At 33.6% G+C, this 17255-nt stretch overlaps 1 pseudogene; it reads left to right on the plus strand.

Moving 5' to 3' along the window:
- Positions 1–1573: 1573 nt before the first annotated feature.
- LOC115954622 lies at positions 1574–10070 on the plus strand (annotated as a pseudogene).
- Positions 10071–17255: the final 7185 nt, after the last annotated feature.

Below are 17255 nucleotides of genomic sequence, written 5' to 3' on the forward strand. Positions count from 1 at the left end.
TATATATATATATCTTCACTTGTAAATTATTTGAAATACATAGGTATTACTTTTTATGAAAAATATAAATACGTATTACGTATTTTAATTGTTTTTTTATAATGTTTGTTGTCTATTTCTTTTCTTTTCTTTTTTATAGAATTTGTTGTCTATTTCAAGTTCAACTAAAAATCATTTTCCGATTTTTAATTACATTTTCATGCGAGCCTTTAATTAAAAATCAAACTAAATAATTTGCATGTGAACACTAATATTAATATCTACTTGCACTCCTACTTCCATGGCTAATTGGTTACTTTACATCAAAGCCGACTTGTGGATTGCTGCCTATTATACTCTTATGAACGTTTCTAATCCAATTCAGCCACAATCTTACGTACTTGGAAACAGTTGGTTCGTTCAGTCCAACCTAAATTAATTATCACTCGATATAGTAAAATCTCTTAAGCCAAGTGATGGACTAAGTCGGGTTCTCCTTCTAATGTATCTCTATCTAATTCAAAACATGAGCTGACATCCCATATTAATATTGAAGATGATCTTCAAAGAAGTCATGCTTGAGCTATGGGATAACATCTTTCTACCCACTAGTGCCTTATCACTCGTGGAGGATATGATCTAACCGGAAAATTATTAGGTACTCCCGGAGTACCATAAATGTGTACTCTCCCCCTCACATAAATGATGGATCCCACCATGAATTTAATTAGTGGAACCCACCATTTATGTGAGAAGAGGGAGTACGCATTTATGGTACTCCGAGAGTATACAATAATTTTTCGATCTAACCTCATCGATCACAATGAAAACATTTGGGCCTTGGCTTTTCATTTTATCTGATTAGAATCATCAAACCATCCGGCCTTGGCTTTTCATTTTAATGATTTTATCTTTTTAAACTAATACTTATAAAAAAACTAATATAACTTATCAAAAAACAAAAAACAAAAAAAAAAAACCTTATCAAACCATCACGCCTCCATCACTTTCTCTCTCTCACACACATAGCCTCCATCACTCCATCTCACACACACCGGCCTCCATCAACCCACATTTGCCCTGGCCTCCACGACTACTCCTCACGTCGGCCTCTGCGTCTCTCATGGTATGATTCTTCTCTTTTATTTCTATCCCTTCTTTTTCTTTGTCTGTCTCTGAATATCATGAGAGTACCATCTAGCTTGCATGGGCTTCTTTCTTCTACAATATTTTGCTAAAATTTCTTTGTTTCACATTGCATATTCCAATACCTCAAATGGGTACACTTCACTTTTCTAAGTTTTCTTGCTTCCTTTTCAAACCAACCGAAACTACAATAAAACCGAAACCAATTAATTCCCAACTATTTCGGTCGGTTTCAGTTGAGAATTTCACAAACCAAAATTTTCGGTTTCAGTTGGCCAAACACCCAAAAAAAAAAAAAAACCGACCGAACCGAACCAATTACACCCTTAGTAAATATAAAATCTTGTACATTAACCAATATTTTTTTGGGTGCGCTGTGCACTTGAGAATTTTAGTGGGCTATGTGAGACATTAAGCCCAATTAAATATGGGGGTGAAGTTATGTTAAGGATAAGCAGCACGTGAGACATTTGAGCCCAATAGAAGTGTCTCCACCGTCCTACAAGAAGGAGATAGGAAACCGAGAAGGAGGAAGAAGACGGAGACAAAAAGATTCAGAAATCAAATCGCATTTGCGAATTTTAATATAAAGCAGCAGATCAAATCAATTCGAATCAAATCAATCAAATCGGATCGGAATGTCAAGCACAGGAGTATATCCGGGCACATGGGCCCACGCCCTCGTAAAGGTCTCCCCTTACACCTTTTCTACCATCGGTACCACCATTGCCATTAGCGTCTCCGCCCTCGATGCCGCCTAGTCTCTCTCAATTCTCTACTCTCTAATATCTTTCTATCATTATCTTTCATTTTTATGAAAATTTCGTTCTCTAAAATTTGTGAAAATCCTAATGTTGTAATTATGTGGTTGTTGATAGGGGCATTTACACAACCAGAAGCAGTTTGATCGGCATTGCAATCAAAGCTCCCTGTATTACTTCCAAAAATCTCATTAGGTATTCTATCATTTCTTCATATTTTAGTCTAAACAAAATTAGTCTTATTTGTTGATATGAATTTTAAATCTAATTAGCCATTGATCGATTCAACTTCACTGTTTGTTGGTTTACAAAGTGGTTTTCTGGGGTTGTGGAATTGTTAATTATCTACTACTACATGTTAATTTTATCTTTTGAGTTTTGGTTAAATTTGAATTGAACTTGATAACAAAACTCGCACTTGCTTGGTGTTTTCTATAATTGAAATGCAATAAGCCCTATGAATTCATAGAGAAGAGGTGTTGGCTCGGTAGGTTTTAGTATATAATAGTATAGTTCATATCTATGTAGTTGATAAACTATGCAGCAGTCACTGAAGAAGTTGTGATTATCGCATAGAAAATATGATATGATTTTCCTCAAGTCTTTTAAAGTTTAGGATACAGTATGACATGAATACTTCAATAAATTCATATATAAATCAATATCTTTAAGTGCGTAATATGTAAATTTTATTTTTAATAGATAACTAAGAAATGTTAGGAAGCCTAAAATGTGTCTGTTTAAGAGAGAGGGAGAGAAAAATAAAATTAAAGAAGTATGCCACTGTATCCATGAGTTTCTGGATTGGATACAGATACGGCTTCTACTGTGTAGTATACATGCTTCCTTCCTAGACTTTAATGATGGAATTGAAATCTGTCAGTAAATGTGCATTGCATTTGTGTATTATGCAGAACATGAACTCACTCCTTAGCCTAGTATTCAGTGGTTTGGTGATGTAGGACAAATTGTGGAAACCTATCTAGTGTGCTTGTGGTGGGTTTAGAGTTTTTTTTTTTTTTGAGAAAGTGGGTTTAGAGTTATGAAAAATTGTGGACTTGGGATTCAGAGTTTAAGAAGAAGGGGTTAGGGCGATAAGATGGGAAAAAAAGGACAATATACTATTTCAGGAAACAAACAAGTTGTCAGAAAATAATGGTTACAGTTTTGTTTAGGAATCAAAGGTTGGTTTGATGATTATTTGATAGAAATAGTATGTGGGGTCTTAGAGTTCTAATAGGTAAGAGAAAGGACTTGATTGGAAGCTCTAACGAAGAGAGAAAATAGAGAAATTAATGGTGTCAGGTGCTGTTTGAGCTAGATCTCATTGTTGTATTTAGGGGAATCATATTTTGTGGAGATAGGGGTTTGTTTCACTAAATTCCTTATTTTGTGAATTTACTTTCCCAATTCAGCATCCTCATTAATAGGATCAACTTAAAAATCAACAAAACTTCAAGGGAAATAGGAGGAAAGGTTAAAGATGATATAGAAGATCAATTAAGAAAGAGGAACATATGTGTTGTTAACAGATGCAGCATGTGTAAGAATAGTTAGGAGTCAGTGGATCACCTGCTCTGGCACTATTCTTATGCATATAATTTATGGACATTTGTGTTTAGCCTGTTTGGTGTTTCATGGGTGATGCCTAAGCTAGTGGTGAACTTGCCAGTTTGTTGGAATAGGGCTGTTGGTTGGTGTCAAATAGCAGTTGTTTGGGGGGTGATTCTGTTGTGTCTCATGTGGACTGTTTGGAGAGAACAGAACCATCCTTGAGTTGAAACAGTTCTTTTTGCTTTCTTTGTTTGATTGGATTATTCCTTCACTTTTGGATTTTTAAGATTTGTGTACTTTTGCTTAGTTTTTTGTATTCCCTCAATACACAGCTTGGCTACCCATGGGAGCATTTTGTAATTTTTCTATTTTCTTTTAATCAAGTTCTCTTTGCCTATAAACAACAAACAAAGCCTTAGTCCCAAAATTTTGGGGTCGGCTATGGATACTCAATAGGATAGTCTCCTCCATTCTACTCTATCTATAGTCATACTCTCTGTTACTCCCTTAATTGTTATATCATTTTTTATTACTTCTACTAATGCAATTTTTGGTTTTCATTCCTTCAACTTAGATCAACCTGTTCTTTCTCACTGGTGCCTAAGTCACTCTCCTTTGAATATGACCAAACCATCTTAAACTACTCTCCCTCTTTTTTTTATCAATAGGGGCTACTCTTATCTTTAAGCAAATTTCTTCATTTCGAACCCTATCTTTCTATATATTTCCACTTATCCATTTTAACATTCTCATTTCAGTCATACTCATTTTATGAATATGCTACTTCTTAAAAACCCAACATTCGATATCATAGAGCATAGCTAGTCATATAGTAGTCTTATAAAAATTTTCCTCTAACTTAATAGGTATTCTAGTATTCTATGATTGCACAACACTCTTGATGCGCTTCTCCACGTCATCCACCCTGCCCTTATCCTATGATTCACGTCCTCTTCAATCTCTCCATCTTTATGAATTATTGATCTAAGATATCCAAAATGTAACGTTAGTATCCCTTGACCATCAAGTCTTACCACCCCTTATTTTTGTTTCTTTTTTTACTAAATTTACACTCCATATACTCTATTCTAGTCCTACTTAATTGAAAGCCTTTAGATTCTAGAGCATCTGGTCAAATTTTTCTAACTTGGCATTAAGCAGATCAATCAAGATGATTTGGTAAATATTATGATGAGAATGATGTTATCTCTCTCTTGTCCATAGGTGGCTTGAGGTGTATGTGCTTATAATTTTGGGTTTGGGGGCAGGGCGTAGACACTCGATTTTTTATCCATGATTTAATCAAGGAGAATGACTAGAGTGACCATCCATGTACCCCAAAAATCATGATTGCATTACATTCATTAATTCATTCATTGCATATCATAAAAATGATCTTGAGATTCTAACGATTGCGACTATATGTTCGGTTTCCAAATTGGACTGTCGAATCGAAAGATATCGCATGATCAAGTTTGTACAGTCAGCATGCATTGTGTCTAGGTAAAGTCAACCACGCATGATTAATTTAAATTAATTCTGATTGGTTAAACAATTAAAATTAATTAAATACTTTTGTGATTGGTTGATAATTAGTATCTAAAATAGGATTGCTTGAATAGGATTAAAGAAGATAATTGGATAACAATAAAATCATGGATAATCTGAACTTTATCAAGATTTATTTTAGAGTATTTATCTACAAAATAATTTTTCTTAAAAAGGCCTGAATTATCTAAAAATAGATAAAAATCTTAAAATACGGATTGAAAACACGTCTAAGTGCAAGAACCGGCTCAAGGAAACCTAAAAAAGGAATCCAAAACACACCCAAACATGAAAGTGTGATCAGCACCCAAGGGCACTTTTGGAGTGCCGATCGACACTTTAAAAGTGCCGAATTGCACCCTTAAGGGCTAAGGCCCAATTCTTTTCGGGTGTCGATAAGGCACACCCTTTTTGACTTTTTTGCAGAACGACACGTCCCGATTCACATTCTACCCATGGTTGCTTATTTTTTAAGCATTCCAATCTCTATAAATAGGGACTGGATCCCAAAATTTAGGAGATTGTTTTACGCTCTAGGAGAGACACCTTTTCACACTCTCAAATTTCTTACCTCCTCTCTAGTATTCTCTCTTAAACTAGGGCTTTTAGGTTTCAAAGATAATTGAATAAATTTCTTTGAATCCTAAAACATCCTCTCAAGAAGAAGAAGTACTCCGTGCAAGAGGTTGTTCCCGATTACCGTTTTCTTTTCTTTATGCTTCTCTTATAGTGATGATGCATGTTTGGATTTTTTTTTTTTTTTTTTTTTGTTAGTTGTTTAAAGTATTCATACCATGAATTATTGATTTAATTTGTCAAAACATGTTCTTAATTCTTTTATTATTGTTGTAACTTATTTTCAAAAATCTGTATGTAAAAAATTCTTTTTCTTGACCCAAAAATGGATCTACATTTTCATTGGTGGTAGACCTGAATTTTCCTTAAAATAAAAACGGATTTACATCTTCTTTAGATGTAGATCTGATTTTTTTCTTAAGATCAAAAAAGGATCTACATCTTCATTTGATGTAGATCTAAATTTTTCTTAAAATAAAAACGAGTCTACATCTTCATTAGATGTAGATCTGAATTTTTTCTTAAATAAAAACAGATCTACATCTTCATTAGACGTAAATCTGAATTTTTTTTTCTTAAAATAAAAATAGATCTACATCTTCATTAGATGTAGATTTGAATTTTTCTTAAATCAAAAACTGATTTGTATCTTCCTTAGATACAAATATGATTTTTTTTAACATAGCAGATTTTGAAATAAAGAAAAAGATCATGAATGGTTGTATTTGTTGTGTTTGTTTTATTCAATATATGTAGCATAAATTTATTCCATGAATGAAATACTCTTCTCAAGCAATCTTTTTCATATTTTCTTCGAACATACAAAAACAGATCTGATCTTTTGTAAACCAAAATCTTTTTTTTTTTTTTTTAAGTTCTTAAAAACAAATCTAAATTTTCTCCCTAAAAACCACTTTTTTCTTACACAACAAAAGCAAATCTGATTTTTTTTATAAACCAAAATTTAATTTTTTACTCACAATAACAGATTTGATTTTTTTTTTTTTTAAACAAAGAAGAGAATGCATTCATAAATAAATTTGTGTGATTTAGTTTTATTCACATGTACAACATATCATTTATAGCATGCATAAAATTGGTACATTGGTCACAAGAGTCTAAAAGACTAGACTTTGTCTGAGCGGAATGGGTGCCTAACATCTTCCCATTTCATAACCTAGCCTCCGAATTTAGGTCTTTTGGATTGGTAGATCTAGCCTTATCTTTGTTTTATTTTGGGTAGATTGTAACTAGAACAAAAAGCTATGTAATTATTTGGTAGTTTGTAACCAGGACTTAAAGCCATGTAATTTTCAATTTTTCAAACATGTATTTTTTTTATTCAATCAATGCGAATGGTACAATTCAGTCATGTATTTTTTGTATTTAGTTTTTCTTTTCTTTTTGTATAAAAAATAGGTGACGACTTCACACCACTTACCCAAAAAGAGAGGTGCCCTAAAAAGTACCAAATATCTTTTTTGAGAGCACCCAGGTTTTGTGGTCTCTCACAAGGTGGGGAGGGGGGGGGGTGTTGTTTACTTGCCGTGATGATTTTTAAGCCTAGGAGGTAGATTGTTTCATATCCTTCAAAATAATCTTTATACATCTAGTTGTAGTAGTAGATCTGTTATTTGGATGGAGGAATTGGTTAGCACTCATCTGATATTTGGAAATTGGCACCATTGTGTTTGATGTGGAGCATTTTAAGAGAGCGTTATAATCATACATTTGAGGATGAGGAGGGTTTGGGGAATCAGCTTCTTGCCTCATTTATGGACTCCTTGTTTGATTGGTCTCAGGCTTGGGGACTCACATTTAGTGACTTCCTTCCGATAACATTTTTTTAGTTGTTTTGTTCTTCTTTGTACTTCTTGGCTGCCTTCTGATCTTTTCTCATGAATTAGTTTTTTTTTAATAAATCTTTTCTTACTTATCAAAAAAAAATTTATTACCCAAAAAAGAAGAAATAGCATTGGTTCAACATCAAACTTGAAATTATGAAAAAGTAGTTGGAGCACTAATATTTCTAGCGTTTTGCTTTAGTTTAAAGATATGGCATTCTTTCAAACTATGATAGAAAACAATTCTCACCTACATTGTCTTCAAGCATATACAATTTACAAGCTACTATATAGTATATAGACTTCTCTAGGTCATCATGAGTTGGATTTGATGACCACCTTAAATATGTTTTTGTACAAGCAAGCTTGGAGATATATATATATATATATATATTTCTTTTTTAATGGATGAAGTTGCTCAACCCAGTTTGTGGTTTTATTTTATAAATGGGTAACTGGGTTTCTATTTTCAAGTATCATATATTATGCTCCAATCATCCCCACAATGTTAAAATTCAAGGCAAGTTCAAACTTTAGAGAATTTGATTTAGAAGCACACAATACCATATGGTTGCAAATTATATAATGTCTAGATATGGAAATTGCAATTTTTTACCTTCAATGATACCTTGAATTGAATCTATTTTTAGCCCATTCAATGGACCAACAATGCACTTCTTCTAGTTGAACTTCTCATGCACAACTAATTATTATTTTTGTGGTATAAACCTATGATACCTCTTTATGTGATGATGGCTTTGGTTCTTTTGTTATTTTAGTTGTTGGGAAATTTAGACCCCAGTTGATAGAATTAACAAGTTTTAAACCTTGTCAAAACAAACAAACATCAATATCATGTCAAAATCATGCGGTAAAAAAAAAAAAAGACAAGATATGATGACTTAGGAAAACCAATGAAACAAACTAGTTTCACAGTAAAAAATCTGAGAGGAAACCTTCCCGAAAAGCAATCCACTATAGTAAAGAGAAGTTTCAAATCTAGTACAAAACCTTTGTCCTTAGACTCTATAATCCCTGTAGATGAACTTACAATAGAAACCTTCTACCATTTCAGAACTTCTAACCTCTTCAATATATAAACGCCACCCTTTTTGGACAGATCCCAATACGTGACTAACCAATGATGCACGACTCCCAGTACATGATTAACACACCAACTTGAAAAAGAATGTTGGCTGCAAAGTTCTTCACTTCATCAATAATGAAGATCAAGAAGCACTTAGTTACAAAACCCTAAGGCGTAAAGACGCAGTAGTCTTTCAGAGAGAATAAGGCACCGGTCACCTTTTGGATGTGTTCTCCTTGTATTCTCTTATGTGACGGTCTTTAAAATAAGCCTTATATGTCTTTAGGGTTGTGAGAAAAAAAACCCTACACATACATGTCAGCATGGGCCGAAAATCAAATCTGAAAATCTGAATTTCGTAAAACTCAATAGATACCTCAATAGATAGCTATCTGTCGAGACCTGTTGCAAGCTATCGAGAGGTGTCGAGAAGCTATCGAGCCTATTTGTTGCGAGCTATCGAGAGCTATTAAGGAGCTATCGAGGGGACAGAAAGTTTCTCGATCGATCGACCTAGCTATCGAGAGGTATCGAGATTGCGATAAAAGAGCTGAAGAGCTCGATAGATAGCCTAGCTGTCGAAAGGTGTCGAGCAGCTATCGAGTTTTAAAAAATCAGCAATTTTTCACTTGTTTCTTGGACAGATTTGCATGGCTTCAATACTAGACTTGAACTCTTATTCCTTGAAGCATTAAATACATCCTAGACCTACCCAATTACAAATAAAGTGTATTTTGTCAAAAGACTAGCCAATTATATAAATATTGACATATGTTCCTAACATTGAATCACATATGTCCTAACATCAGTGTTATCTTTTGTGAAGCTATTGCTATTTATGGTGTCATTGTGGCAATTATTCTACAAACAAAGCTACAGAGTGTTCCACAATCACAGATTTATGAACCCGAGTCTCTTAGAGCAGGATATGCAATCTTTGCGTCTGGGATTATCGTGGGCTTTGCAAACCTTGTCTACAGGTTCAAATCTCCTCTCTTTTACACTTACATACTCCATTGGAATTCTCCTAATCAAAACTCAGAATTACTTTCTTTCCTTGCTCTTACAATCCTTCTGATTCTTCTTTTGACAACAGGTTGTGTGTTAGAATCATTGGAAGCAGCTGTGCTTTATCTAATGCTCAAACTCCACTCTTTTTGTGAATATTCTTATGATCGAAATCTTTGGTAGTGCACTTGGTTTGTTCGGAGTGATTATGGGAATTATCATGTCAGCTTAAGCCACATGGCCTGCAAAAGCGTAATTTGTAGTTCGCATTGGAACACTATGAAGCGGTTATGACAAAGTGCAATGTATTATGTATCGTAAATGGACTTTGTATCTTGTTCTTTCAGCCGTTATTAATAAGCATCATAAAAGTTGGTGTGGAGATAGAGATTATTCAATCTTAGGTTGCATTTCTATTGATGGAAATGAATTCTGTTAGCATGTTAAGGTTGGTATAGAGATTCATTTGCCTCATTGTAATGTTGGGCTGCATTCCAGTGGAAACAAAAGAAATTTTAGGAATATGTATCATTCTATTGACTTTTTTCCCCTCTTTTTTATACAAAGTGGTGCCCAACTTTACTATTTCACTCTATACCCATGAAACACTAACTCCATGGACCAATAATGTGTTGAGTGGAACTTAAACCACTCTGAGTTTACAGGTCCTTCAAATATATTGAGACCATCACCCGAATGTACCCAGCAGAACTTCGTAATCTTGACTTATTAGGGGTATTGTGTTGAACCCCTCTCCATGCCGACCCTTTTTTCCCTTTGTAGATTAGTTTACTTGTTAAACATGTTATTTCTCATAAGATGGGTATGAATATAGATTAGGGTGATTATCAGTTGGTGGATCTCTAACACCACGTTGACCCCTGCTTTTCGGAAGAATGCTTTTCGACTACTTATCACAATTGTTAGTGGTTGTTGAGGTACAAATTTTTGGGCCTTGATTTTATTGGTGCACTCACAAAATACCTACATGAGCCCACACATTATTTAAAACCCACATAAATATTTCCCATATGTATTACCCAAATATTCTCCATATTATTGGGTCTTCACAAATACTCCATACCCAAGCCCATAAATTGCCATGGGCCCTCTCACAAGTATTGCCTATTATATCCCACATATCATCCAACTTAAATTCTCTACAAAATATGCTCATCATATCACTACCAAAATTGGGCCGCAAAATTGCACTATCCCCACACAAAGCCCAACATTATTCGGCTTGTGGGCAAAACTCAAAGGAAGCCCAAATTCCAAAAGTCCCACTACGATGTGGCTAATTCCAGAGTCCCACTACGATGTGGCTAATTCAATGTCCCACTACGATGTGGCAAATTCAAAACTCGCTACGATGCGGCACTATTTACAAAGTCCGTTGTTACACGGCACCCCTAAAGCCCATTACTACACGACAATACTTTACAAAATCTCAAAATCATTTTTCGCAAAGCCCAAATGCTTATTTGGCATCTATTTTTACAAAGACCAAATTCTTATTTAGCATCTATTTTTCACAAAGCCCAAATACTTATTTGGCATCTATTTTTACAAAGCCCAAATTCTAATTTGGCACTATTCTTACAAAGCCCAAATACTAATTTGGCACTATTTTATAAAGCCCAAATATTATTTTGGCAATTCTTTCATAAAGCCCAAATACTAATTTGGGAATTATCTTTACACTATTTTTATAAAAGCCCAAATGCTAATTTGGCATCCATTTTACAAAGCCTAAAACCATTCTAGCAATTATCTTACAAAGCCCAAAATGACATTTTGGCAAAAACAATTACTTTATACCCAAAGCCCAAATGTTAATTTGGCACTTATTTTTGCAAAGCCCAAATAATCTTTTGGCAACTATTTTGTGAAGTGCAAATGCTAATTTGACACATATTTACTAAATTCAAATATTATTTTAACATTTGTTAAATCCCCAATTCATGGGAATATAAATTACTCATTTCTCAAAAGAATATCTCTTTCACAAAATTTTTATGAGAACTATGTCTATTATTTCCATACTCAACTAACTATAAAGCCAATGAATATCACCCATGACAAAACTACTCATCTTGTAGGGTTAATAAAGCCCAAGCAAGCTTATCAACAAAGCCCAACTTGGTCAGAACAGCCCACACACAAATCTCAGCAATTGAAGAACACGTGAACTGGTCAGCCAAATTTCAGCAATAAATGAACAGCTGGAGCCCCTTCCCATCAAGTCCCAACATGTCTAATCAGATCAGAAAACAGACACGTGTCCACTAGGGAATGAATCCTTTCTCCATAAGCTGAAGTCCCATCATTTCTCAAGTGACATAAAGCTGAAGGTGATGTGACAAAAAACTGGTAAAGCTGAGAAAGCTTCAGCCAGCTGTTACTTCTTTCTCCTTCAACTCACTCAATCAAGAAACCAAAGCTGTCATGACCAGACCAATGAAGCTCCTGAAACGACACAAAATCAACTCATTTTCATACTAAAAATATGTATTTTCTAGTTCATGAACCAAGCACATGAACCCCAAATGGGGAAATTTAGGAAAATGTGGTTTGGAGGGCACTAAAGGGGATCCTAGCAGAGTTCTCAACAAGGACTCCAAGGTTGACACCTGGCTTGGGGTGGTCCAATTTGCCCTAGGGAACTCTGATTCTAGTTGTAGCATATCCAAGATCATTAGCCTAAAGCATGCTCTAATCCATCAGCTAAGGCTAATCAGCATTTAATGCTAAAACCAGAAACCCAGCTGATTGTTACCCAAAACAGCAAGAACCTCCTAAAGTGAAGCTTACTACTCTTAGCTAAAAATCTTAAGAATGATTCTCCAAGGATTTTCTGGAGATTGAGGAAGATTTAGCAAAGATTCTTTGCTAATCACCCCCTAAAAACCCTAATATAAATGGAGCTCTCCATTAATGCTTCAACAACCAACAACACACTAAGACTTACATTAGAAAAGTTTTTGCCTTAACCTCTCTGCTTAAACTTTCTCTAAGCTCTGAAAAAGCTTTTGAGTTCTTAGTTTCAAGCATAGAAACTAAGTTCCCCAGCTTCTAACTCACAAGTACTTTCTCATAGCTCTACTCTTAAATACCTACTTGCCCCAGTAGAACATTCCAGCAGTACTACTATACACTCTCACTCATTACTTATACTTCTCACAAATGATTCTCTCTACTCACTACATATATTATATTCATGAGCATGTCATAGCACCATAATGATCTTGCTGCACTAGCTAGGATCTCTCTCTCTCCCTTCCTCTCACACTAAGTCTTCTCCACTATTTGTTATTATGGAACTTATGATATTTACTTATTCATTTACTATTAATGGTTATGATGTAACTGTTACTATAGAGTTTTTCTCTCATATTGTTGTATTAGAAGACTCCTTCCCAAAATTAACGAATGATGAGTCTAAAAACATAGATATTTCCCTTAGTCTGTAAAGTAACTAACAGCTAGAGACTTATCTTGTGTTGTTTTACTTTACTGCTGGGCTATTTTCTGTAAGAATACCTTACCGCTGGGCCTTTTTTGCTGCGGAAACATTTTTACCGCTGGGCTATTTTCTGCAAAAATACTTTACTGCTGGGTTATTTTTTACAGTATTTTTTCAACCGTGCTGACGTGTTCGCTGTAGGGATTGTTCATGGGCCACTCTTGATAGTTCCAATCAAAGCCCAAGGCATAAAATATAGTAGACTTCTTGGATCTTCACCGATAGCTTTTGGGCGGTGCATTGAGCCTATCGTCAAGTTTCGATTTAGACCCCCCGACCCAAAATAAATCTTATTTGTCGAGAAGGAAACTTTTTCGCCCCCGACAGTGGTCAACAGCCAAAATGACCAAAATACCACTGTTGGCTAAAATATGTAGTGTTTTACCACTGTTCGAAAAATATTTAACAATCTATCACATTTTTTTAATTTGATAAAAAACATGGATTATTTTAATAAAAAAATGTCACACAGAACTCCAAAATGGGGGTTCCTGTAATATGAAACTCCTCTTCAAGCTTGAGTTCTTCAAAATTTGACATAAACGTTTTAATAGGAAAATACAACATGCTCCCAGATAAATATGTTTTGTCTCTTACTATGCTTTAACTATTGACTAGAACACGCGAACAAAGACACTTTTATTGACAAAAAATTAATTCACCAAAGGTACACCACCTTTGCTTATGGAAATCTAGCTGCTCTTATACTACTGAGACAAGTAGGTAGACTTTTACACTCACTCCCCTACAGCACTAGGTCCTCACTTTTCCTTATGCTTGATATCCAGGCTTTGTTGACATTAAAGCTTTGTTCAAATTGTTTAAGAACTCGAGCTTGAAGAGCTCAAATTTTGTTTACAAAGAATTCAAGCTCCCTATGGATTTTTTATAATTAAAAAATTCGACCTCAGCGAGTGCCACGATGGTTATTTTTATGGAGCTCGGGTTCCAAAAGAATAGTAGATTCTCAAATATTTTCAAAACAGTGGTAGATCGCTACAAATTTTGGCCAACAGTGATACTTGGCTGTTTTAGCCCGTGGTCAACTCGTGCCACTATTTCCATCGATTAGCCATTAGTTTTTTTTTTTTTCTCAACTATCAAGCATAAATACAAAACCAAACAACCAATGTCTCATTCTTGATAAGAGAGAGAGAGAGAGAGAGAGAGAGAGAGAGAGAGAGAGAGAGAGAGAGAGAGAGAGAGAGAGAGAGAGAGAGAGAGAGAGAGAGAGAGCCTAGCACTGCAACACCTCGATCATGGATAATTTTGTAAATGAATCATAAAACAACTCAAATTAAGATCAAGAAAAAACTTATTTATGTTCATTTATTTAGTAAACAAGCTAAGTTTAAGTTTAGGTTTATGCTTAACTGTGAACGAGACAAACTCAAACATAATAATATGTTTGTGAACAAGTTCATGAGTATAAGAGTTGACTTGAGTCTATATATAGATATATATATATATATATATATATTAGAATCTTATATATTTAAAAATAGATATGTAAAAAAATATAGTTAAACATAAATGAGACGGGATTGTATAAGTGAAAAAATTATATACTTATTTATTATATTACTTTTATTTATTATTTGTAATTTATTGGTAATATAAATACATATTATAAATTGTAAATTATTTTTTATGATATGATGGTAGGAAATCTCATTTTCATAAATGAAAAATCATTCTACTAATTAACTCAAATAATAAAATTGCAATTATAATTTAGCTATTTATTATTATTAGCATAGATTTGTGAAGTGGAAAAAAATTATTGTGGTTTTTACTATATATAGGAGAAAAATAAGTAAATCAAGCAACTCGTGAACAAACTCAAACTTGTTCGACAAGAAAATGAACTAATTTTGAATGTAAAGTCTAGTTTGGCGATGAGCTCAAGCTCTACTCATGTTTAAAATAGAATTAAATGAATCAATTTGAACTTTTATTCTCAACTTGACTCATTTACAACACTAACCATGACATGAATTGAAATACAATAATTTGGCTTCTTAGCTAGAGCTGAGTGAGTTGAAGATAGCTTGAACCTGTTAAAATTAGTGGCCTAAAATCCTATTGTATGATGCTATGTATGTTATTATGTATGACTTAATATTGTGATTAATAAAGTTTTGCTTTATTATTATCTAAAATGATGATAACATGAATATTTGGACATTATCATATGATCCATGAGATGCATAGTATGTGATTTATGTGAAAAGTTACAGAAGATATAAATCACAAATTCTTTGTAAACTCAAAATTTTAGGTCATAGTCAGTGATAAAATTGGACATTTCATCTGCGAAAACTATAACATATCAACTAAAATAATTTGTCTTGATCATGGAAGTGGAGACTTCTAGTTGATGTGTTAATATGTTTTAAGAGTTAAAACATATTGAACTGGACTACTGTGAGATTTATTATTCTCCTAACGACTGTCAAATGAATAATAAATCTTATAACTTCTTTTTACATGAACTCTTAATTCTGAGAGAATAATAGACATGATCATGAAGTGTAGGTTACTTTGATATATTAGGAGTAAGATCTATAGTAACGGTCAAAACCTTAGTATGTTGGGCAGTCACATTTAGTGCTGATAGAACATATATTCTCAAAATGAAATTCATAATCTCTTAACGGAGATACAAAACATTCTCATGAGATAAGTTTAATAGGTTTGTTATTCAGAATGTTAGGCCCAACAACTTTAGTAAATAGTTACTAAAGTATATATTTATGAAATTGAATTTAATAAATATATGATGAATAGCTTAAAAGATTAAACTGAAGAATTAAGATGTAGTAATCTACAAAGTGGCAGTCTACATTTATGACTTTGTATTACTATGAATATTTTATGAAAGGGTTGCATGTACAATAAAGTCTTGGGATATAATTTTTTAATAAGGCCTAGAGTGCAATTATATTTATGTAGTGGTATTAAATGTAATTAATGGTAATCTTGGACTTGTCAAGAGTTGACAGAAAAACCCAAGGCCCATTGTAGCTAGTGTCTTATTTGTTCCCTTTTGGTCCCACTCCAAGCCACATACTAGAGTCCAATTGAAAAAGACTAAAAGGTTAATCCAATTAGATAATCAGTTATAAGGAGAGAAACATACAGAATTTTAACAAGAGACATGAAATGGTTTGTATATGAGTGTTGGACACTCTCTAATTCTCCCTTGAACAAATTCATATAAATGATTGAGAGACCACACTTCTTGGGCATTAGTGGAATTGAAGTGAAGATTAAAAATGTTCTCAAGTACTTCTAATCTTTGTTTTGAAATTCACCACACCAAGGTACACTCTCTTGTTCTTAATTTCTGAAATTTACATAATACATGTTATCAATTGTGAATGAAGTAAATCCATTAATTTTTCCCCTACGTATGTATTGTATGCGATACAAACACGTTTTTTTCAACAATTGGTATCAGAGCCAGGTTTTCAATTTCCAATTTGTATAACATGTTTTGTGAGTTTTTGAATTAGAGATAATAGTTTCATGATGTTAGAAGATTATATATATTTAATTTTCTGCATGGCTATTGAAACTATGGTTTGATGAAAACTGATATTGATGTTTTGATGTTGTTTAAATTTGAATTTAAGTATGTTAAATTGAACTTTAAGGCTATAACATCAATGAAATTCAGTTTTGATATCAAATACTATCCATTATGTTCATATGGTGGTTGTCTATTCATAAAAAACCGTTGAAAACTGTCTACATCTACACTTTTAAAAACTAAAAACACGCGTTTTTCACAGGTTAACTTCTCGCAAAGCTACTCGCGAAAAATGCCTCTGAAGCACAAAATTTTTCGCGAGTAAGCTTTACTCGCAAAACAGTCGCAAGATAATCACGAAAGTTTCTGTCTGAATTTTGTGTTTTCACTATTTTGCCTTAACCCATTTTCACAGGAAGAGCTTAGTCGCAAGATTCTTGCGAAAATGCTTTTTAAGTTTTTTCAAATGTATAAAGTGCAAGGCTGTCTGCGATTAGATTACACATGTCTACAAAATAAAAACCTTTAATTTAAAACATCTAGTGGGAGAGAGATACGAGGGTTGGATCTCACGGTCTCCATTGTCGGTTCATAGTAGTGTGAAATATATACTTTGTCTTTGCTTCAAGCTTAGCATTCCATGCGGAGAGTATTCATTTCATGGTCCTACAAGATTGAATTTCTTGGTTTA

This window comes from Quercus lobata, chromosome 8 (genome assembly GCF_001633185.2).
Source record: "Quercus lobata isolate SW786 chromosome 8, ValleyOak3.0 Primary Assembly, whole genome shotgun sequence".
NCBI classification, from domain to species: Eukaryota; Viridiplantae; Streptophyta; class Magnoliopsida; order Fagales; family Fagaceae; genus Quercus; species Quercus lobata.